The sequence below is a fragment of the Phyllobates terribilis genome, unplaced genomic scaffold, assembly GCF_046119375.1.
Source record: "Phyllobates terribilis strain yellow unplaced genomic scaffold, ASM4611937v1 Scaffold_1096__1_contigs__length_421685, whole genome shotgun sequence".
Lineage (NCBI taxonomy): Eukaryota > Metazoa > Chordata > Amphibia > Anura > Dendrobatidae > Phyllobates > Phyllobates terribilis.
Genome location: NW_027363856.1, coordinates 308,379 through 332,707, shown reverse-complemented (window position 1 = coordinate 332,707; position 24,329 = coordinate 308,379).

Genomic DNA, 24,329 nt, shown 5'->3' with positions numbered 1-24,329 from the left:
GTCACTTGAGACCCGGTGTCCAGCAGGGCGCTCATGGGGATACCGTCCAGCACTACGGGTAAGACCGGGCGTCCCCCCACGTACTTATCGCGCCAATTTGACGGGCCTGATGACCTTATCCCTGGGGGTTGGCCCTCTGCCCCACGTCGGACCCATTTAAAGTACAGTACCTGGCTATGTGTCCTGGATGGCTGCAACGGCGGCAAAACGGCTGTCCATCCTCAGTGTAATGGTCGGCGGGCCTCCCTCTGAACGACGGGATCCTGCTCTGTCGACGCCACGGGACATCCTCCGGACTGGAAGCCAGCTTGATTGGTCTTGATGATTCCACCTGCAACGACTGTACGGTCATGGTCAATGCAGCCACACTCTTGGTTAATTCTTGGACCTGATGGTACAGGTTGGCTGGCTGGGATGGATTTAGGGCCTGCGCATCAGCCCCCACAAGGTCTGCGGGGTAGGGCGCCGCCTCCTGGTGGTAAGTGATGGCAGGGCGCCAAGAAACTACAGCGCCACCTGGTGCGGGTTCTCGGAGCACCCGGATGGCCCTATCTTTGAACTGCGCAAAAGTCAAATCGGGGTTCGGTAGAGCCATGAGGCGCAGCTGGGTTCTGTGGGCGCTGGACAGCAGACCTTCTATGAACTGGTCAGTCAACAGTTTATCGGTGTCCTGCACGCTGCCAGGGTCAGCTTGTTTAGTTGCTCCCAGAGCTTCTTGCAGGTTCAAGTCATAGTCTCTGATACTATCTTGGGCTCGCTGTTACAACCATAGAACCGCATTTTGATTTCTGCTGAGGTACGGGTATCAAAGGTACTCCACAGCCGGGTCAGAATGCCCTTTACTGTCCTTTTCTCTTCATCTGACCATGATTTCACTTCCCGCTGGGCTGTACCGGTTAACTGCCCCGTCAGAATGCTCACTTTCTGTTCTTCTGTCAGGGGATAAACTTTAAATAAACTGTGCAGTCTTTCCTTAAAGTCAGTTAATGTATGGGATTCCCCTGAGTATTGGGGCAGCCAGGCTGCTCCGGGGATGTAGGGCATGGAGAACGGCTGCAGCCACGCTGGTGGTAGAGGGGGCCTCTGCTTCCGACATCTTCCTCCCCCCTAGTTAACCGTGGCCTACCTTCCGTTGATCCTCTTACATAGGCCGTGGCTCCGCTGGTGCTGCTCCGGGCGAGGATCTTGCGTCGCGTCCTGGTGACGTCAGCGTCGCTCTCTCTCCTTCCAGGACCTTGCGCAGCGTCGGTGAGTAGGGCGGGGCTTCAGGTCTCACGCGGTTTGGACGTCCACGCCCCTCTCCTTCCCGCGCGGCGTCCCGAAGATGGCGTCCGATGGCGGGAAAACGGCTGAAGATGGCGGGAAACGGCTCCGAATGGCGGGAAACTTCCTTTTGAGGTACGTGTACAATCTTTTTCAGGCGCGCAATACACGTTTGTGGCGGGTTGGTCACAATCCTGCCGACTACGCCAAAGCTGCCCGTGGGGCACCCGGAACCGGGCTTCAGTGCAATGTTGGGGGTAGTAGTGGCAACCCGATCCTGTGGCTCAGGGTGGTCAGACCAAATGCTGTGGCAGTCTATTTGTAGGGTTTTGAATGTCCGACTACGCCACCCGTGGATTGCGGTCAGGGATGACCGCCGCTGCATGGCAGACCGCTGAGGCTGATGTTGGTATGCAGCACAGGGATAGGATAACTCCCCACGGGAAGAGTGTAGCCTCAGGGTAGTGTAATAGGATGCTGGGGGTGATGGTGCAGGCCGCAATAATAAGGGTTCAGAGTCCGCTTCAAACAGTCCAGGGTCTTTATTGTAGTTAGTACTAATGACCCAACAGGAGTACAGGGTAGGAATGGGCCTGGGTGTCTGAGAGCATTCGGGGAGCTCCACTGATCATGGTGAGTGGGTAGGCCTACCGTTCTCTGTCTGCCCTTGCTGACTATCCCCCTTTTCGTGGTGTGATAGCCCACGTACCTGAGCTGGCCTTGTACTTCGCCTGTATGGCTTGCGACTCGGGCCTTAGGTACCTGTAGCTTCTCCGTGCTGTACCGGTCCCTCTGTGTGGCGGAGCCTCCAGGCTTCTCAGGCCAAGGGACCTAAAATCCCTCTCAGGTCGGTTATCTGCTGCCGGGCTTGCAACCCTGACAGCCTCGGACCCCAGTGTCCGGTTGTGTAGTTCTCTCTCAGGCAGGACCGGCTCTCGTCGCCTCTGTCCCTGGCTTGCTGTTCCTCCTCTGCCTCCCGGACTCCTCAGCTGCTGCTGACCTGTCCCTTTTCTCTGGGAACCCTTCTGGATGCTTCAGAAGTGGGTCCTGGTCTCCCTAACCCTGCCCTCAGTTCCAGCTTTTATAGGGGCAGCCTGCTCCCCCTACTGGCCTGGGACAGGAGGTGCTGCATGCTAATGGTCCCTGACCAGTTAACCTCCCTCCTGCTCTCAGACACAGCCTTTAATATTTGTGGCATCCAGGCCTGGGGTGACACACATCATGTAGGCCCGTCCGCACTCTAAGCCTCATATATAACATTTACCGCACTCTCAGCCTCCTATAGTCTATACTTCATATAGGAGGATGAGTGTGTGGCGCCCCTGAGGGTTCAGTCGCCACAGAGGTACTTGCACCTCAACTAGAGGTGTGGTGTCTCCCTTCTCTCAGGTAAGGAGGGAGTGCTGCCCGGAACCCCAGCACCCACATTCAACACTACACTGCTCCAGGCTGGCTGGAAGGGCAAGATGCAATGTGTTTTCTGCTGAGCTCTGTCCCTGGCTGGAGTGGGGGGAATCCAAAGTTAGGGGAAACCAGTAGTGGGTGTGGGTGGAGTAAGTACAGTAGTTAGGGGGAGCACTTGGAGAAGTAGGTATATAATGGGAAGCCATCTTAGGGTGGCAGGTCAGTTAGTGAGAGGACAGTTCAGAAGAACAGTCTGGGAGCAGAGTCTCTTTAGGAGCTCTGCTCCACAAGTATGGCCTAGTCCTAGAGGCCCAGGAGGGGAGCAGGGAGTAGGCTCCAATCTGTTGAAGGGATCCTAGGGGGTATCGCGAGTGCAGGATGGCACCCGTACGCCCCGAATCTGTCAGAAGACAGAGGGATCGTAGGCCGCTAGAAGGGGACCGGCCCCTCGTCCAGCTGTGTTACTCTAAGTCTCGGCTAGGAAAACCGGAGGCTTTTGGCTTGTATAGTCAGTTGCCGAAGCCTCATTCTAATCCCCATGAGGGTCAAGCAGGTCTGGGAGTGGGGAAGCACAGGGCAGAAGGGAGAAAGACCCAGCGTGAAGACGGTCTAGCTAGAAACACGAGAAAGTGGAGTTCTGTCAGGTACTCCTAACCTGCTGAGGAAGAACTGAACCCCTTCCTGGTAAACACAGCGCGACGTGGGAGGCTAGCACCCGTACAGTGCACCAGTGGAACTGTCATAAGAACTGTGAGTAAAAACTCGGATGACTGCACTGTACTGCCTCCGTCAATTCTTTCATCTGCGCCAGCTCTCCGTCCCGGCACTACAACGCCCAGCGCAACTTACACTTTCTACACTGCCCTGGAGCTAGCTCTACCTGTGGAGAGCCACACCATCCCTGCTGACGAACACCAGCTCCAGAGGACTGCTCCACAGCGGCGGCTCCCTTTAGCCGCAATCCACAGGTGGCGTCACGAACTTTACAAATCCCCTATAAATTAAAACACCCCTTTTCACTGACTACACTGGGTCACGGACCGGGCCAGCCACCGTGATGTTCCCCAAACCGGCATCCATAGGCCCGGCTGCCGAGTACCCCACGGCCCTGGGGGCGCGTCAAGCGTGTTATATACAACATGTAGGCCCGTCCGCACTCTAAGCCTCATATATAACATTTACCGCACTCTCAGCCTCCTATAGTCTATACTTTATATAGGAGGCCGAGTGAGTTATATACATCATGTAGGCCCGTCCTCACTCTAAGCCTCATATATAACATTTACCTCACTCTCAGCCTCCTATAGTATATACTTTATATAGGAGGCCGAGTGCATTGTATACATCATGTATACCCGTCCGCACTCTAAGCCTCATATATGACCATATACTGCACTCTCAGCTTCCTATAGTCTATACTTTATATAGAAGGCTGAGTGTGTTGTATACATCATGTAGACCCGCCGCCCGCACTCTAGGCCTCATATATAACGTATACTGCACTCTCAGCCTCCTATAGTCTATACATTATATAGGAGGCTGAGTGTGTTGTATACATCATATAGACCCGCTGCCCGCACTCTAGTCCTCATATATGACGTATACTGCACTCTCAGCCTCCTATAGTCTATACTTTATATAGGAGGCTGAGTGTGTTGTATACATCATATAGACCCGCCGCCCGCACTCTAGGCCTCATATATGACGTATACCACACTCTCAGCCTCCTATAGTCTATACTTTATATAGGAGGCTGAGTGTTTGTATAGATCATATAGACCCGCCGCCCGCACTCTAGGCCTCATATATGACGAATACCGCACTCTCAGCCTCCTATAGTATATACTTTATATGGGAGGCTGAGTGTGTTGTATACATCATATAGACCCGCCGCCCACACTCTAGGTCTCATATATGACGTATACTGCACTCTCAGCCTCCTATAGTCTATACTTTATATAGGAGGCCGAGTGAGTTATATACATCATGTAGGCCCGTCCTCACTCTAAGCCTCATATATAACATTTACCTCACTCTCAGCCTCCTATAGTATATACTTTATGTAGGAGGCCGAGTGCGTTGTATACATCATGTAGGCCCGTCCGCACTCTAAGCCTCATATATGACGTATACCGCACTCTCAGCCTCCTATAGTCTATACTTTATATAGGAGGCTGAGGGTGTTGTATACATCATGTAGACCCGCCGCCCGCACTCTAGGCCTCATATATGACGTATACCGCACTCTCAGCCTCCTATATTCTGTACTTTATATAGGAGGCTGAGTGCATTGTATACATCATGTAGACCCGTCGCCCGCACTCTAGGCCTCATATATGACGTATACCGCACTCTCAGCCTCCTATAGTCTATACTTTATATAGGAGGCCGAGTGCGTTATATACATCATGTAGGCCCTTCCGCACTCTAACCTCATATATAACATTTACCGCACTCTCAGCCTCCTATAATCTACACCGCGTGCAGAATTATTAGGCAAATGAGTATTTTGATCACATGATACTTTTTACACATGTTGTCCTACTCCAAGCTGCATAGGCTTGAGAGCCAACTACCAATTAAGTAAATCTGGTGATGTGCATCTCTGTAATGAGGAGGTGTGTTGACTATTGACATCAACACCCTATATAAGGAGTGCATAATTATTAGGCAACTTCCTTTCCTTTGGCAAAATGGGTCAGAAGAGAGATTTGACGGGCTCTGAAAAGTCCAAAATTGTTTGATGTCTTGCAGAGGGATGCAGCAGTCTTGAAATTTCCAAACTTTTGAAGCGTGATCACTAGAGATGAGCATTGTTCTACTCGAACTGTTCGCCAATCTCAAATTCGAGCTGTTTTGGGCGGTGTTCGAGCCGGTCGGCGAACACGAACAATTTGAGAAAAATTCGGCTGTTCAAGGTTATGTTCGATAACTGTTCGTGCACCAAAATCATAACTGGATTTTTTCTCAGTAATGATGAAAATTAATGTTAATACGCAGTTTGAGTGTACAGCGGGGCGGGGGGAGGGGCAGGGGATGGATCTCTGCAGGAACAATGAAGATCTCCATTTTTTTTTCTCTTTCCCGCATTTGCAGTGGGGAGGTGCAATCTGTCAGCCTATCAGCAGCGCACACACGGAGGGAAGTGCTTTTTTTCACACAAGCAAGGGCATGTGTGATTGGCAGTGTATGTCACATGTCCTTGCCCTATAAGACCAAGCCATTTTCCCCGTCGCCACCATTTTCTCACTGCTGCAGCTGCGTGTTAGACGGCACCGCTGTTGCTGTGTGCGCTATACCTTGTTAATTTCAAGCCAATTTTCGCATAAATATACAGATAGCTTGGGAGTAGGGAATAGTTGTGATTGCAGTCCTTTTAAGGACTAGGTTACAGCATTTCCTACGACTTTTATCAAGCAGGTCTGTGCTCTTAAATAGATAGATTGTGGGAGTAAAGACTAATTGTAATTGGAGTCCTTTTCAGGACTAGGTTACATGAGTTCCTATCAGTTTTTGCCAGGCAGGTCTGTGCCAGTGCTGTGCAAGTTTTTTTCACAGCATTTGGCTGAATCTAGCAAAGCTAATCCTTTTTGGCCTATTGCAGAGTGTGTTAGTCAGTGGAGTAGCCTATCTGTGTTGCAAGATATACCACCTGTGTATAGAATACCAATTTTTTTACTGCACCTAGTGAAGTAAAATCTTTTGGGCATAGCATCATTCTATTAGTCCATCTATACTGACCTCCATCAGGTTGCAAACTGAATATAATTTTTTTCTGCATCTAGCTCTGAAAAAATATTTGGGCTTCTAGCAGTGTGTGGGACTTGGTCTATTAGTCCATCTATACTGACCTCCATCAGGTTGCAAATTAAAAATAATTTTTTTCTTCATTTAGCTCTGAAAAAATATTTGGGCTTCTAGCAGTGTGTGGGACTTGTTCTATTAGTCCTTCTATACTGACCTCCAGCAGGTTGCAAATTGAATATAATTTTTTTCTGCATCTAGCTCTGAAAAAATATTTGGGCTTCTAGCGGTGTGTGGGACTTGGTCTATTAGTCCATCTATACTGACCTCCATCAGGTTGCAAATTAAAAATAATTTTTTTCTGCATCTAGCTCTGAAAAAAATATTTGGGCTTCTAGCAGTGTGTGGGACTTGGTCTATTAGTCCATCTATACTGACCTCCATCAGGTTGCAAATTAAAAATAATTTTTTTCTTCATTTAGCTCTGAAAAAATATTTGGGCTTCTAGCAGTGTGTGGGACTTGTTCTATTAGTCCTTCTATACTGACCTCCAGCAGGTTGCAAATTGAATATAATTTTTTTCTGCATCTAGCTCTGAAAAAATATTTGGGCTTCTAGCGGTGTGTGGGACTTGGTCTATTAGTCCATCTATACTGACCTCCATCAGGTTGCAAATTAAAAATAATTTTTTTCTGCATCTAGCTCTGAAAAAATATTTGGGCTTCTAGCAGTGTGTGGGACTTGGTCTATTAGTCCATCTATACTGACCTCCATCAGGTTGCAAATTGAATAAAAAAATTTTCTGCATCTAGCTCTGAAAAAATATTTGGGCTTCTAGCGGTGTGTGGGACTTGGTCTATTAGTCCATCTATACTGACCTCCATCAGGTTGCAAATTAAAAATAATTTTTTTCTGCATCTAGCTCTGAAAAAATATTTGGGCTTCTAGCAGTGTGTGGGACTTGGTCTATTAGTCCATCTATACTGACCTCCATCAGGTTGCAAATTGAATAAAAAAATTTTCTGCATCTAGCTCTGAAAAAATATTTGGGCTTCTAGCAGTGTGTGGGACTTGGTCTATTAGTCCATCTATACTGACCTCCATCAGGTTGCAAATTAAAAATAATTTTTTTCTTCATTTAGCTCTGAAAAAATATTTGGGCTTCTAGCAGTGTGTGGGACTTGTTCTATTAGTCCTTCTATACTGACCTCCAGCAGGTTGCAAATTGAATATAATTTTTTTCTGCATCTAGCTCTGAAAAAATATTTGGGCTTCTAGCGGTGTGTGGGACTTGGTCTATTAGTCCATCTATACTGACCTCCATCAGGTTGCAAATTAAAAATAATTTTTTTCTGCATCTAGCTCTGAAAAAATATTTGGGCTTCTAGCAGTGTGTGGGACTTGGTCTATTAGTCCATCTATACTGACCTCCATCAGGTTGCAAATTAAAAATAATTTTTTTCTTCATTTAGCTCTGAAAAAATATTTGGGCTTCTAGCAGTGTGTGGGACTTGTTCTATTAGTCCTTCTATACTGACCTCCAGCAGGTTGCAAATTGAATATAATTTTTTTCTGCATCTAGCTCTGAAAAAATATTTGGGCTTCTAGCGGTGTGTGGGACTTGGTCTATTAGTCCATCTATACTGACCTCCATCAGGTTGCAAATTAAAAATAATTTTTTTCTGCATCTAACCCAGCCAATAGTTTTGGCCTAATACAACAGTTTGGCCACTCAGCTCTGCTCGGTTACCATCCATTGTTTTTTTGTGCAAACAACTCCAGAGTTGTGAATTAGTTAACCACCAAAATGAGTGGAAAAAGGCCTGCTGCTGGTGGAAAGGGGAATAGGCGTGTTGGGAAGGGGAAAAAAGGTTGTGTCCGTGGGGTAGGTGCAGAAGAAAGACCATCTTCCAGCCAAACTAAAATGTCTACTTCTTTTAGCGGACAATGTGATAAGATCCCTTTCTTACGGCCACGCCAATCGCTACAAATTCCAGATGAGGCACAAAAACAGCAGGTGCTTCAACGGATATCAAGTGCTCCTTTAAGTGGGCTCTCCTCCACATCAACTTCAACATCACAAATACTCCAGTCCTCAAAGGTGTCACCCAAATCGCACTTGCTTCCTCACAGCTCCCAAATCTCCAGCTGCCCGTCTGAGTATGAGGTAGAACAGATGGTTGAGTCTGCAGAGCTGTTTACTCATACTATAGCCTGGGAATCAGAGGTCGACTCCAGCGCTTCTGTGAATCCAGACGAGGAAATGATCTGCACTGATGCCCAGAATCTTTATGAGTCGGATCCAGGACCAGACGCAGAAGGTTCTGACCATAATGTAGACCCTCATTCCCAAACTGTAACTCCTGTTGGTGGAGACAATGAGGAAGACGATGATAAGACTCAAATACCTGATTGGAGCGACAACTTTAGTTTTTTGTCAGGGCAGGAACAGGTTGGCTCTGAGGACGACGGGTGTGATAACGCACAGGGTGATGATGATGAGGTCGGAGATCCCACTTACTGTCAACCCACAGTCAGCCAAGAGATGAGGTCAGCAGAGGAGGTGGAGGAAGATGCTAGTGACGACGAGGTCAGGTTGCGCCTTCCTGGACAGAGACGTAGTACTGGAAGCACGTCAACAACTGCATCCTCAAACACAACTCTGCCTCTCACCACAAGTCGTGGTGGCTCTTCAGGTCGCATGGGTGCTAAGCCTTGCATAGCCTGGGCATTTTTTCAGATCGATAAAGATGACCCAACTCGTGTTATCTGTAACATTTGTCAGCAAAAGCTAAGTAGAGGCCAAAAAATACATAGTTTGAGTACTTCATGCATGAACCGGCACATGGACATGAAGCATAAGTTGCAGTGGGAAGCTCAGTGTGCTACAATGCGGCCTAGCCGGCCGGGCCAACCACCGTCTGCCATATCTTGTGCATCCGCGGCCTCTTCATCCTCTGTGACTGGGGGGACAGCAGTCACACCTGTTTTGGGGCGCAGACCTGCCACCTCTTTACCCGCAACAGCCAGCGTGATTGGCAGGTCATCATTTTCTTTGGAGGTGGTAACACCAGCTGGTCTTGAGCGCTGTCCGACATCGATAGCACCACCTTTGGATCAAGGCAACCTAACATGTCCGCCTGCATCTTCCTCACAGACAGGCAGTTTGCCGGGGACACCCTTATCAACCCCGTCTAAGCACAATAGCCAGCCCTCGGTCCCTCAGATGTGGACAAGTAAAAGACCATTTCCTCCTAGCCATGAGAAAGCTAAGAGGTTGAATTTCACCATCTGCAAGCTCTTGGCTACAGAAATGCTGCCTTTCCGCCTGGTGGACACAGAGGATTTTCGAGACCTTATGTCCGTCGCAGTGCCCCAGTACCAGATGCCCAGTCGGCACTACTTCTCAAAGAAAGGTGTGCCTGCGCTCCACCAGCATGTCGCACACAACATCACCGCTTCTTTGAGAAACTCTGTGTGTGACAGGGTGCATTTCACCACAGACACTTGGACAAGTAGGCATGGACAGGGGCGTTACATGTCGCTGACTGGGCACTGGGTAACTATGGTGACAGCAGGACAAGGGGCTGCTGTCCAAGTCTTGCCGTCCCCACGAGTTGTGCGTCAATCCTCTTTATGTCAAAGTTCCTCCACTGCTTCTGCCTCCTCAACCTCCTCTCGGTCTTCCACCTGCACCCAAAGCCTGTCTGGTCATGCCACAAGCTTTCTAACTGCGCAGAAAGGATCCTGCACACCTCCTTACTATGCTGGCAGTAGGGCTCAACGTCATCAGGCGGTTTTTACATTGAAATGTCTGGGAAATGTGAATCACACAGCTGAGGAGTTGTGGTCAGCTCTGGAGAACCAATTTCATGAATGGTTGTCTCCACTGGACCTGAAACCAGGGAAGGCCGTGTGCGACAATGCTGCAAACCTGGGTGCGGCCCTTCGCCGGGGCAATGTCACACACGTGCCTTGTATGGCTCACGTGTTGAACCTGGTTGTCCAGCAATTTTTAGCCCACTATCCCAGACTAGATGGCCTTCTGCAGAGGGCACGGTCGCTGTGTGCTCACTTCCGCCGTTCGCATCCCGCAGCTCAGCGACTTACATCTCTACAGAAGTCGTTGGGCCTGCCACTTCACCGGCTAAAATGCGATGTGCCTACCCGGTGGAATTCAACTCTGCACATGTTGCAGCGACTGTGGCAGCACCGACAAGCCCTGGTGCAATACGTTCTGACGTATAGCCTGGGCCAACGAGATTCAGAGGTGGGGCAAATCACGCTGGAGGAGTGGTCTCAGATCAGGGACCTATGCACCCTTCTGCACAGTTTTGAAATGGCGACGAAGATGTTTAGTGCTGACGATGCCATTATCAGCATGACTATTCCGGTGATTTACATGCTGGAGCACATGTTAAACAGAATTCGGAGTCAGGTGGTGGCACAAGAGGAGGTGGAGGAAGTAGAGGAGGAGGAGTTGTATGCGGAAGGGCTAACATCTGCAAGGTCCAGACGGTCGGCAGCACCAAGGCGGCAGGCATGTGAGGGTGGGGGAGATGATTTTACCAGTGCGCATGGTAGCAGCCAAACTAGTGAGGAAGGTGCAGGAGCCCAGGAAGAAGTGGAGGACGAACTGATGGAAGACTCATCAGAGGGAGACCTTGATCACATTTCTGTTGTGCGAGGTTGGGGGGAGAGGACAGAGGAAGGAAGCATGATTGTTACCTCGCCACCAACACAACAGGGACTTGGTGCTCCTGGATGCGCAACACACATGAGTGCCTTCTTGCTGCACTACCTGCAACATGACCCTCGAATTGTGAGAATTAGAAATAATCCTGACTACTGGGTTGCCACACTGTTAGATCCCCGGTACAAAAGTAAATTTGCAGAAATTATTCCTGCCATAGAAAGGGATGCACGCATGCAGGAGTATCAGCAGAGACTGTTGCAGAATCTTACATGTGCTTTTCCACAAAATACCAGTGGTGCACGTAGTGAATCTCACAGTTCCAACTTGCCAACCGTGGGACCGTCAAGTGTTCAGCACTCAAACCGTAACAGAACCACAGTATCTGCTGGTAACATCAATTTTGCGGAATCATTTCACCACTTTTTTAGCCCATCCTTTGCAAGGCCACAGGAGACAAGAAGTCTGACACATAGTCAACGCCTAGAGACGATGGTACAGGAGTATCTCCAAGTAAACATTGAAGCCACGACTGTGTCACTGGACCCTTGCTCTTTTTGGGCTTCCAATCTGGATAAATGGCCGGAGCTAGCCACTTACGCCTTGGAGATCTTGTCATGCCCCGCAGCCAGCGTTCTGTCTGAACGTGTGTTCAGCGCTGCTGGTGGTGTGCTGACAGATAAGCGCACGCGGCTCTCCACTGATAATGTAGACAGACTCACGTTCATAAAGATGAACAAATCATGGATCCGAAATGACTTTTCTACCCCTGTGTCATCCTGGGGACAGTAAAAGCTTGATGATTGGTTAAAATCACCCTACCAAACGTTTTAAGCTTTCAAATTACTAATCATGTTTATCTGTATCTTGACTGGAAAATAATTTGGGCTTTGTAGCAGTGTGCAGCACTGATCCTATTAGGCCATCTATAATAAGGTCCACCAGATTTAAAATTAAAAATAATTTTTAGCTGCATCTAGCCCAGAAAATAATTTTGGGGCTCCGAGATGCGCAAGACACATAAGTGCCTTCTTGCTGCACTACCTGCAGCATGACCCTCATATTGTCAGAATTCGAAGTAATCATGACTACTGGGTTGCCACACTCTTAGATCCCCCAAACTTTTCGATCAACCTTTTCATTTTAATAAAGACCAAAAAAATGGTCATTTTTGAAATTATAAGCATTAGCAGGTTGTTAGAAACTGAAATCAAACAGTTTTCAACTCAAAACTTTATTCTAGGTGATGTTACATTTTCACATAGGACCCCTTGTTCGAAAGGAGCTTCTGAACTCTCTCGTCCATTGAATTTGTCAGGTTTTGGATGGTTTCTGCTTCAATTGCTTTGCATGAGGACAGAATACCCTCCCAGAGCTGTTGCTTAGATGTGAACTGCCTCCCGCCATCATAGACACTCCTTTTAATGATGCTCCAAAGGTTCTGAATGGGGTAGAGGTCAGGGGAGCATGGGGGTCACACCATAAGTTTGTCCCCTTTTATGCCCATATCAGCCAGAGATGCAGATGTTTTATGTGCAGCATGAGATGGTGCATTATCATGCAGAAAAATGATCTTGCTGTGAAATACACGGTTCTTCTTCTTGAACCATGGCAGGAAGTGCTGTTTGAGAAAATCCACATACATTATGGAGTTCATCTTTAGCGCCTTCAGGGATCCTAAAGGGGCCGACAATCTCTCTCCCCATGATTCCAGCCCAAAACATTACTCCACATCCTCCTTGTTGGCGCTGTAGCCGTGTTTGCGTGGGGTGTCCATCAACCAGCCATCCTCCACTCCATTCATCTGGACCATCGAGCGCTGCACGGCACTCATCCGTGAACAAAACAGTTTTGAAATCAGTCTTCATGTAATGTTTGGCCCACTGGAGCCGTTTCTGCTTGTGTGAAGTGGATAGAGGAGGTCGACAGGATGGCGTATGCACAGCTGCAAACCTCTGAAGGACCCTGCATCTTGTTGTTCGGGGGACGTTGGAGGCACAAGCAGCTTCAAAAACTTGTCTGCTGCTATGACAAGGCTTTTTTGCCGCTGCTCTTTCAACCTGACGTAATTGCCTGTAGGAAAGAGTCCTCAATTTGCCCTTATCAGCACGCACACGTGTGTACTGTGAATCAGCTACATACTTCTTGATTGCCAAGACACTTCATCCTGATCATCGCACAATGTTGATTGTAGTCATGCCTTGACCTAAACACTCCACAATTTGTTGCTTCTCAGCAGCCAACACATCCTTTTTCTTTCCCATTTTGGCAGAAAATGTAGGCTGCTTAATAATGTGAGAGAGCCTTCTTAAGTAGTCTTGCCTTTCATTGGACACACCTGCCAAACTAATTAGCACAGGTGTCTGCAATTGCTTACAGTGATATAAAGAGCCCTGACACACATCACCATCAATGAGTTTAACTGACAAACAAACAAATTCTTCCCTTATCACTCCTAAACACTTTTTGCATAATAATTTGGAACGCGGTGTACATGTGCTTTTCCACAAAACACCAGTGGTTCACGTAGTGAATCTTACAGTTCTAACTTGCCAACCGTGGTCTGTATGGAATTGTTCAATAAAGGGCCCAAAATTAAGATAACATAGATGGGAGAGGTCTCTATGAATAGGAATTCCTAAGTATTTGATACCCTGTGAGGGCCAGGCAAAGGGAAAGTTGGACTGGATGGAATCCTATATGGATTTAGGGAGGGAGACATCGAGGGCCTCAGACTTCGCTGCATTGATTTTAAAATTTTACCATGTAACAAAGTGATCTATTTCAGCCATAACAGCAGGGATGGATATATGTGATTGAGTGATATATACTAGGACATCATCAGCAAATAGAGACCACTTGTACTCGGTGCCTCCCACCTCAATCCACCTAATATTGGGGTTATGGCGAATTGATGAGAGCAGGTGCTCCGTCACTAGGATGTATAAGAGAGGGGACAGAGGACATCCCTGCCTTGTCCCATTGGTGATTGTGAAAGGTGATGAAAATGTTCTGACGCACCCCCTGGGCCTTGGGACACCCGGAGCCGGACCCTTTTTGGTGGATGCTGGTGGTTGTAGTCTTCGTGGCGGCGATCCGGTTCCGTGGCTCAGGGCGGTCAAACCAGTGGCGGAACTATTTATGTGGTTTTGATGTTTAAATGTCCGACTACGCCACCCGTGGATTGCGGTCAGAGTGAACCGCCGCTACAGGGCAGACCGCTAAGGCTGGTGTTGTGGGTGCAGCAGAGCGTAGCATAACTCCCCACGGGAGGAGTATAGCTTCAGGGCAGTGTATGCGGAGGATGGGGGTGATGGTGCAGGGCAGCAGCAGTAACGACACGGAGTCAGTGATGCAGTTCAGGGCCTTTACTCACAGTTCTTATTATCCAGACCACGTCTGCAGGTAACGGCTGCCCACGTCGTACTGTGCTCACCAGGTGAGGGGCTCAGACAACTCCCAGATAACTTTGGAGCGCTTCACAGGACCCCCTTTGTGTGTCCTTTGTCTGGCCTTTCTTACCAACACTTCTGTCCGGCTGCCTCGGGCCTCCTCTTGGTAAACTTGGCGCCAGTTTCCCTGACCCTATGTGGTGCCTTCCTAGCGGGTGGAGCAAGGGGCTGCGCCACATAAAATGTCAGAGCCTCCGGTTTCTAGCTGAGGGTCGTTTCCTGCCTCCACTATTTCGGGGACCGGTCTCCCCCTTTGGCCTGACCCCTCCACGCAGGTGGATTCGGGCGTGCGGTGGCGACTCGCCCGTCCGCACCCCTGGGATCCCTTCATTCCTCGTTCCTGGAGCCTTCTCCGCTCCTCTTCCTTCCTTCTCCCTCTTGCAGGCCTGGGCCTCTGTTACTAGGCCCGCCTCCGGAGCAGAGCTCATGCAGAGCCCCTGCTCCCTGCCACTTCTGCTCAGACTTCTCTGCACTGAACTAAGATGGTGCCCACCTTTTATACTCCCTTCTCAATGCACCCAGGAACTGCTTCCTCCCTGCTCCTGCACTGCAGGGTTCCCCTTCCTCAGTGTTCCCTCCCCCCACTCCAGCCAGGGACAGGGACTGTCGTGCCCATCTCAGGGGCATATTGGTCGCCCTGCCCCACGGCAATGTGGTGTAATGCATGCAGGTGTCGGGTCCTGATCCACACTCCATCCTTATCTGAGAGTGAGATATCACACCTCTGGGTGAGGTGCAATACGTCTGTAGCAACCGAGCCCTGGGTGCTACAGTTCCATTTATCTTCAGCCTAGGTGACGTATTGTGATACAGGGCCGTGATTTTGGCTATAAAAGGGTCCCCTAGACCCCTACCCCAAGCTTTTTAAGAGAATCATATATGGCGTGCCAGGAGACTCTATGGAATGCTTTCTCAGCATCCAACGAGAGTATCTACTTACAAATTTTTAACTGCATCTAGCCCAGGAAATACTTTGTGCCTAGTAGCAGTGTCTGCTAGTCAGCGGATTATCCCGGCTGTTAAGCAAGCTACACCACCTGTAGTTTGGACACTTAATTTTTTCAAAGGAAATGCTTCGGGACCACGGGATACTCAGTGAAGAGCATCAGGAGGCACCCCAAGGCATAGGGGCTGGGACTGGCACTAGGATGCCTTGCGGTGGACAGCCGAGCTCGATCCTTATAAAAGCTTTTTAACTGCAGCAGCTTTAGTGGACGCTACTGGAGCTGGAATTACGCGGCTGCTGGCATGAGACTTGCCCTCCAATAGATCCTTGTAAATGGATTTAAAGTGTATTCATTCAAATTAGAGGGACAATTTAAATTAAAAAGCTTAGAGCTGCCTCCACCACAGGGGGGCTCTCTCGACCCACCAGCGGACAGGCACCAGTATTGGGAGAGGGGGGCTGGCCGTCAGGGTTCACCGTGGCTCTGGCACAAACCCGGCGACACGGAGGTGGCACGGGCAGGAGCGGACTGGCCGTGTCGGCTTCTCACTTTTTGGATTTTAGAAGGGCATGACATGCCTATATCTGTGTCTCCCCCTCCTTTTACTCCTCCACCTCTTTTCTTTTCGCATGACTATATGTACTTGTCACTTTTCCATGTGTTAGTTGTGTCTTCTGAGCAGTTTGTCAGCTTTTGGACACCTTTGAAGGTGTTTTCTATGTGTTTCTATGTGTTTTTGTTTGCCTGCCATTGGTTTTAACGGTGTTCGAAGGTGTTCGACGAACAGTTCGACGAACAGTTCGGCGAACACACGGGTGTTCGACGAACCGAACCGAACTCGAACACTACGGGGGTGGCTCAACACTAGTGATCACCAAACAATCAAGTATTTGATGGCAAATAGCCAACAGGGTCGTAAGAAGCGTGTTGGCCAAAAAAGGCGCAAAATAACTGTCCATGAATTGAGGAAAATCAAGCGTGAAGCTGCCAAGATGCCATTCGCCACCAGTTTTGCCATATTTCAGAGCTGCAACATTACTGGAGTATCAAAAAGCACAAGGTGTGCGATACTCAGGGACATGGCCAAGGTAAGGAAGGCTGAAAAACGACCACCTTTGAACAAGAAACATAAGATAAAACGTCAAGAATGGGTCAAGAAATATCTTAAGACTCATTTTTCAAAAGTTTTATGGACTGATGAAATGAGAGAGACTCTTGATGGGCCAGATGGATCGGCCAGAGGCTGGATCAGTAAAGGGCAGAGAGCTCCACTCCGACTCAGACACCAGCAAGGTGGAGGCGGGGTATTGGTATGGGCTGGTATCATCAAAGGTGAACTTGTGGGACCTTTTAGGGTTGAGGATGGAGTGAATCTCATCTCCCAGACCTACTGCCAGTTTCTGGAAGACAACTTCTTCAAGCAATAGTAAGTAAGAAGTCGATATCGTTCAAGAAAAACATGATTTTCATGCAGGACAATGCACCATCACATGCATCCAACTACTTCACAGCGTGGCTGGCCAGTAAAGATCTAAAAGAAGAAAAAATAATGACATGGCCGCCTTGTTCACCTGATCTGAACCCCATAGAGAACCTGTGGTCCATCATAAAATGTGAGATCTACAGGGAGGGAAAACAGTACACCTCTCGGAACAGTGTCTGGGAGGCTGTGGTGACTGCTGCACTCAATGTTGATCGAAAACAGATCAAGCAACTGACAGAATCTATAAATGGAAGGCTGTTGAGTGTCATCATAAAGAAAGGTGGCTATATTGATCACTAATTTTTTTGTTTTTTGTTTTTGCATGTCAGAAATGTTTATTTCTAAATTTTGTGCACTGATATTGGTTTACCTGGTGAAAATAAACAAGTGAGATGGGATTATATTTGGTTTTTATTAAGTTGCTTAATAATTCTGCACAGTAATAGTTACTTGTACAAACAGATATCCTCCTAAGATAGCCAAATCTAAAAAAAAAAACCACTCCAACTTCCAAAAATATTAAGCTTGGATATTTATGAGTCTTTTCGGTTGATTGAAAACATAGTTGTTGATCAATAATAAAAATAATCCTCTAAAATACAACTTGCCTAATAATTCTGCACACAGTGTATACTTCATATAGGAGGCTGAGTGTGTGGCGCCCTTGAGGGTTCAGTCGCCACAGAGGTACTGCACCTCAACCAGAGGTGTGGTGTCTCCCTTCTCTCAGGTAAGGAGGGAGTGCTGCCCGGAACCTCAGCACCCACATTCAACACTACACCGCTCCATGCCAGCTGGAAGGACAAAATGCAATGTGTTTTCTGCTGAGCTCTGTCCCTGGCTGGAGTGGGGGGAACCCAAAGGTAGGGGGAACCAGTACTGGGTGTGGGTGGAGGAAGAAGTTAGGGGGAGCACATGGAGAAGTAGGTATATAAAGGGAAGTCATCTTAGGGTGGCAGATCAGTTAGTGAGAGGACAGTTCAGAAGAACAGTCTGGGAGCAGAGTCTCTTTAGGAGCTCGGCTCCACGAGTATGGCCTAGTCCTAGAGGCCCAGGAGGGGAGCAGGGAGTAGGCTCCGATCTGTTGAAGGGATCCTAGGGGGTGCAGGACAGCACCCATACGCCCCGAATCTGTCAGAAGACAGAGGGATCGTAGGCCACAAGAAGGGGACCGGCCCCTGGTCCAGCCGTGTTACTCTAAGTCTCGGCTGGGAAAACCGGAGGCTTCTGGCTTGTATAGTCAGTTGCCGAAGCCTCATTCTAATCCCCGTGAGGGTCAAGCAGGTCTGGGAACTCCAACGAAACAGGAGGGACTTCAAAGCACCCGAGCAGGATTCAGAGTGGGGAAGCGCAGGGCAGGAGGGAGAAAGACCCAACGTGAAGACAGTCTAGCTAGGAACACAAGAAAGTGGGTTTCTGTCAGGTACTCCTAACTGCCTGAGGAAGAACTGAACCCCTTCCTGGTGAACGCAGCGCGACGTGGGAGGCTAGCACCCGTACAGTGCACCAGTGGAACTGTCATAAGAGCTGTGAGTAAAAACTCGGATGACTGCACTGTACTGCCTCCGTCCAATCTTTCATCTGCGCCAGCTCTCCCTCCCGGCACTACAACGCCCAGCGCAACTTACACTTTCTACACTGCCCTGGAGCTAGCTCTACCTGTGGAGAGCCACACCATCCCTGCTGCCGAACACCATCTCCAGAGGACTGCTTCACAGCGGCGGCTCCCTTTAGCCGCAATCCACAGGTGGCGTCACGAACTTTACAAATCCCCTATAAATTAAAACCCCCCTTTTCACTGACCGCCCTGGGTCACGGAACAGGCCAGCCACCGTGATATTCCCCAAACCGGCATCCATAGGCCCGGCTGCCGAGTACCCCACGGCCCTGGGGGCGCGTCAAGCGTGTTATATACAACATATAGGCCCGTCCACACTCTAAGCCTCATATGTAACATTTACCACACTCTCAGCCTCCTATAATCTATACTTTATATAGGAGGCCGAGTGCGTTATATACATCATGTAGGCCCGTCCGCACTCTAAGCCTCATATATAACATTTACCGCACTCTCAGCCTCCTATAGTATATACTTTATATAGAAGGCCGAGTGCGTTGTATACATCATGTAGTCCCGTCCGCACTCTAAGCCTCATATATGATGTATACCGCACTCTCAGCCTCCTATAGTATATACTTTATATAGGAGGCCGAGTGCATTGTATACATCATGTAGACCCGTCCACACTCTAAGCCTCATATATGACGTATACTGCACTCTCAGCTTCCTATAGTCTATACTTTATATAGAAGGCTAAGTGTGTTGGATACATCATGTAGACCCGCCGTCCGCACTCTAGGCCTCATACATGACATATACCGCACTCTCAGCCTCCTATAGTATATACTTTATATAGAAGGCCGAGTGCATTGTATACATCATGTAGTCCCGTCCGCACTCTAAGCCTCATATATGATGTATACCGCACTCTCAGCCTCCTATAGTATATACTTTATATAGGAGGCCGAGTGCATTGTATACATCATGTAGACCCGTCCACACTCTAAGCCTCATATATGACGTATACTGCACTCTCAGCTTCCTATAGTCTATACTTTATATAGAAGGCTGAGTGTGTTGGATACATCATGTAGACCCGCCGTCCGCACTCTAGGCCTCATACATGACATATACCGCACTCTCAGCCTCCTATAGTCTATACTTTATATAAGAGGCTGAGTGTGTTGTATACATCATATAGACCCGCCGTCCGCACTCTAGGCCTCATATATGAAATATACCGCACGCTCAGCCTCCTATAGTATATACTTTATATAGGAGGCTGAGTGTGTTGTATAAATCATATAGACCTGCCGCCCGCACTCTAGGCCTCATATATGACGTATACTGCACTCTCAGCTTCCTATAGTCTATACTTTATATAGGAGGCTGAGTGTGTTGTATAGATCATATAGACCCCCACCCGCACTCTAGGCCTCATATATGACGTATACCGCTCTCTCAGCCTCCTATAGTCTATACTTTATATAGGAGGCTGAGTGTGTTGTATACATCATATAGACCCGCCGTCCACACTCTAAGCCTTATATATGACGTATACCGCACTCTCAGCCTCCTATAGTTTATACTTTATATATGAGGCTGAGTGTGTTGTATACATCATGTAGACCCACCGCCCGCACTCTAGGCCTCATATATGACGTATACCGCACTCTCAGCCTCCTATAGTATATACTTTATATAGGAGGCTGATTGTGTTGCATACATCATATAGACCCGCCGCCTGCACCGTAGGCCTCTTATTTGATGTATACTGCACTCTCAGCCTCCTATAGTCTATACTTTGTATAGAAGGCTGAGTGTGTTGAATACATCATATAGGCCCGCCGCCCGCACTCTAGGCCTCATATATGACGTATACTGCACTCTCAGCCTCCTGTATTCTATACTTTATATAGGAGGCTGAGTGTGTTGTATACATCATATAGACCCGCTGCCCGCACTCTAGGCCTCATATATGACGTATACCGCACTCTCAGCCTCCTATAGTCTGTACTTTATATAGGAGGCTGAGTGTGTTGTATAGATCATACAGACCTGCCGCCCGCACTCTATGCCTCATATATGACGTATACCGCACTCTCAGCCTCCTATAGTCTATACTTTATATAGGAGGCTGAGTGTGTTGTATACATCTTGTAGACCCGCCGCCCGGACTCTAGGCCTCATATATGACATATACTGCACTGTCAGCCTCCTATAGTCTATACTTTATATAGAAAGCCGAGTGCATTGTATACATAATATAGACCCGCCGCCCGCACTCTAAGCCTTATATATGACGTATACCGCACTCTCAGCCTCCTATAGTCCAAACTTTATATAGGATGCTGAGTGTGTTCTATACATCATGTAGACCCGCCGCCCGCACTCTAGGCCTCATATGTGACATATACCGCACTCTCAGCCTCCTATAGTCTATACTTTATATAGGAGGCTGAGTGTGTTGTATACATCATATAGACCCGCCGCCCGCACTCTAGGCCTCATATATGACGTATACTGCACTCTCAGCCTCCTATAGTCTAAACTTTATATAGGAGACTGAATGCCTTGTATACATCATGTAGACCTGCCGCCCGCACTCTAGGCCTCATATATGACGTATACTGCACTCTCAGCTTCCTAAAGTCTATACTTTATATAGGAGGCTGAGTGTGTTGTATACTTCATGTAGACCCGCCGCCCGCACTCTAGGCCTCATATATGTCGTATACCGCACTCTCAGCCTCCTATACTCTATACTTTATATAGGAGGCTGAGTATGTTGTATACATCATGTAGACCCGCCGCCCGCACTCTAGGCCTCATATATGACGTATACCACACTCTCAGCCTCCTATAGTCTATACTTTATATAGGAGGCTGAGTGTTTGTATAGATCATATAGACCCGCCGCCCGCACTCTAGGCCTCATATATGACGTATACTGCACTCTCAGCCTCCTATAGTATATACTTCATATGGGAGGCTGAGTGTGTTGTATACATCATATAGACCCGCCGCCCGCACTCTAGGCCTCATATATGACGTATACTGCACTCTCAGCCTCCTATAGTCTATACTTTATATAGGAGGCTGAGTGTGTTGTATACATCATATAGACCCGCCGCCCGCACTCTAGGCCTCATATATGTCGTATACCGCACTCTTGGCCTCCTATATGACATATACAGACTGTGTATGTCATATGAGAGGCCAAGACGGTGATCTATATTTCATATAAGAGGCCTAGAGTGCAATGCATAATGTATAAATGATATTATTGTTTGTTGGCCAATGCTGGATGGGAACAGTCACTCAGAAAACTGCACTTGAAAAGCAGGGAGAGCTGTAGCCTAGGCCTGCCTGCAACCTTGTTTCCAGCCTTGGTTAGAGTCAAGCGCAGAGTGCGGGTCACCACATACCCGGAGCTGCCCTTACAAGGCCGTGAGCAGGAGAGAAGAGGGTGGTGCGCCGGTGCCGGTGTCCACATACCCAGCCTGGAGCCGGTGTTACAACAAGGCCGAGAGCAGAAGAGAAGAAAGTGGCGCGCAGATGCCGCCGCCAGTGTTACAACTTACAAGGCCAAAAGCAGGAGCCGGGACAGGAGAGCAAGGTCGGTGTCAGAAGCCGGCCTGGGAGCAGGGAGAGCAGAGAGCATCATCGGCTTGTCACCTGACACCACACCACTGCCAGGTAGCATTACAGGCAGCTGAGGCAGAGCGAAAGCAGAGAGCGGTGCGTATCACCGCCCACAAAGAACAGCAACTTGCGTCCTCCTCCTATCCAGATCATGTAAGTATGCGCGTCACTGCAGCGGGCCTACTGTCACCGCTGAATGTAATGTGCACGTGACGCTACATCTTCGGTCGTGCTTTTAAAAGGCCCGCACTTATAAAGGGCCCCTGTAACTAATTCTCTCACTCTCTCATCGGGGCCCACCGGGGATTTCCCCAATATCCCGCCAGGCCGGTCCGACCCTGAATATTGCCATAAATAAAATACATATTAAAGGGAATCTGTCACCCCCCCTGGGACTTTTCAGACCTCTACTATGGGCATACAGGTTATAGAAAAGTAAATCTATACATACCTGTATGGCCCATAGTAGAGGTCTGATTGCAGAGAAAAGTTTTTTATTCAATTCTGTTTTGCACAGGCTTGGTGTCCGGGGGACGCCAAGAAATCCCCGTCTATCTCTTTTTTATTGCCCTAAATCCCCGCCTATATGCTTAGTTATCATATTCCCACCTCCCCTGCACGTCGCACGCCCCGGGCATGCGCAAAGCGCCTCTCACATAAAGCGCGCTTTGCTTCATCCCCGCCCCGTCTGTGTGCTCTGCGCCACACAGTTCTACTGCGCAGGCGCTGGGAAGTGACAGTGACTCCCCGGGGCATGCACAATAGAACCGTGCAGCGCAGTGCATGGAGAGACGGGTCCGGGAGGAAGCAAAGCACCCTATGTGAGCAGCGCTTTGCGCATGCCCGGGAAGTCAGGGAGTGCAGTGCACGTAACAGGGCCCTGTGACATGCAGGGGAGGGGGGAATATGATAACTAAGCATATAGGCGGGGATTTAGGGCAATAAAAAAGAGATAGACAGGGATTTTTTGGCGTCCCCCGGACACCAAACCTGTGCAAAACAGAACTGAATAAAAAACTTTTCTCTGCAATCAGACCTCTACTATGGGTCATACAGGTATGTATAGACTTACTTTTCTATAACCTGTATGCCCATAGTAGAGGTCTGAAAAGTCCCAGGGGGGTGACAGATTCCCTTTAATGATAATATCTATAGTGACAAATACAGAAAAACAATATGAAATGGAAAATAATTTAATACAATAAAAATATAATATAATTAATGCATTGAATATCATAAAGTGTGTCATTTATAAATGCAGATATATATGATTTCCATTCAGGTATATATGTGGCCCCCATTCTGGTATATATGATCCTCATCATGGTATATATGGCCCCCCTTCCTGGTATACAGTGGGGAAAATAAGTAATTGATGCACTGCAGATTTTGCAAGTTTTCCCACCTACAAAGAAGGGAGAGGACTGTAATTTTATCGTAGGTACACTTCACTGAGAGACAAAATCTGAAAATAAAAACCAGTAAATCACAATGTATGATCTCGCATCATTGGGTAAGGATGATTCTGAGAAAGGTCAGGAATCAGCCGAGAACTGCACAGGAGGACCTGGTCAATGACCTGAAGAGAGCTGGGACCACAGTCTCAAACATTACCATTAGCAACACACTGCACCATCATGGATTAAAATTAGATTATCATCAAAAATTGATGCAAAAGGAGCACAGACCAAGTATTGAGGGCATTTACTGAACATACATTTCAGTAGGCCAACATTTCGGATTTAAAAACATTTTTCAAGCTGTTGTTATAAAGTATTCTAATTTACTGAGATAATGACTTCTGTGTTTTCATTGGCTGTAAGCCATAATCATCAACATTAACAGAAATAAACACTTGAAATAGATCACTCAGTTTGCAATGACTCTATGTAATATATGAGTTTCACTTTTTGTATTGAACTGAAATAAATTAATTTTTTGATGATATTCTAATTTACTGAGATGCACCTGTATATGAAAATAAGTGAGTATAGGGGGTCTCACATAAATTGAAACTAGAATAAATGGTGGAAGGTGTAAAAACCAAACAGGACACAGTAGAGCAACATTGTGCAGTGATATACAGGATGGGCCATTTATATGGATACACCTAAAGTAAATGGGAATGTTTGGTGAT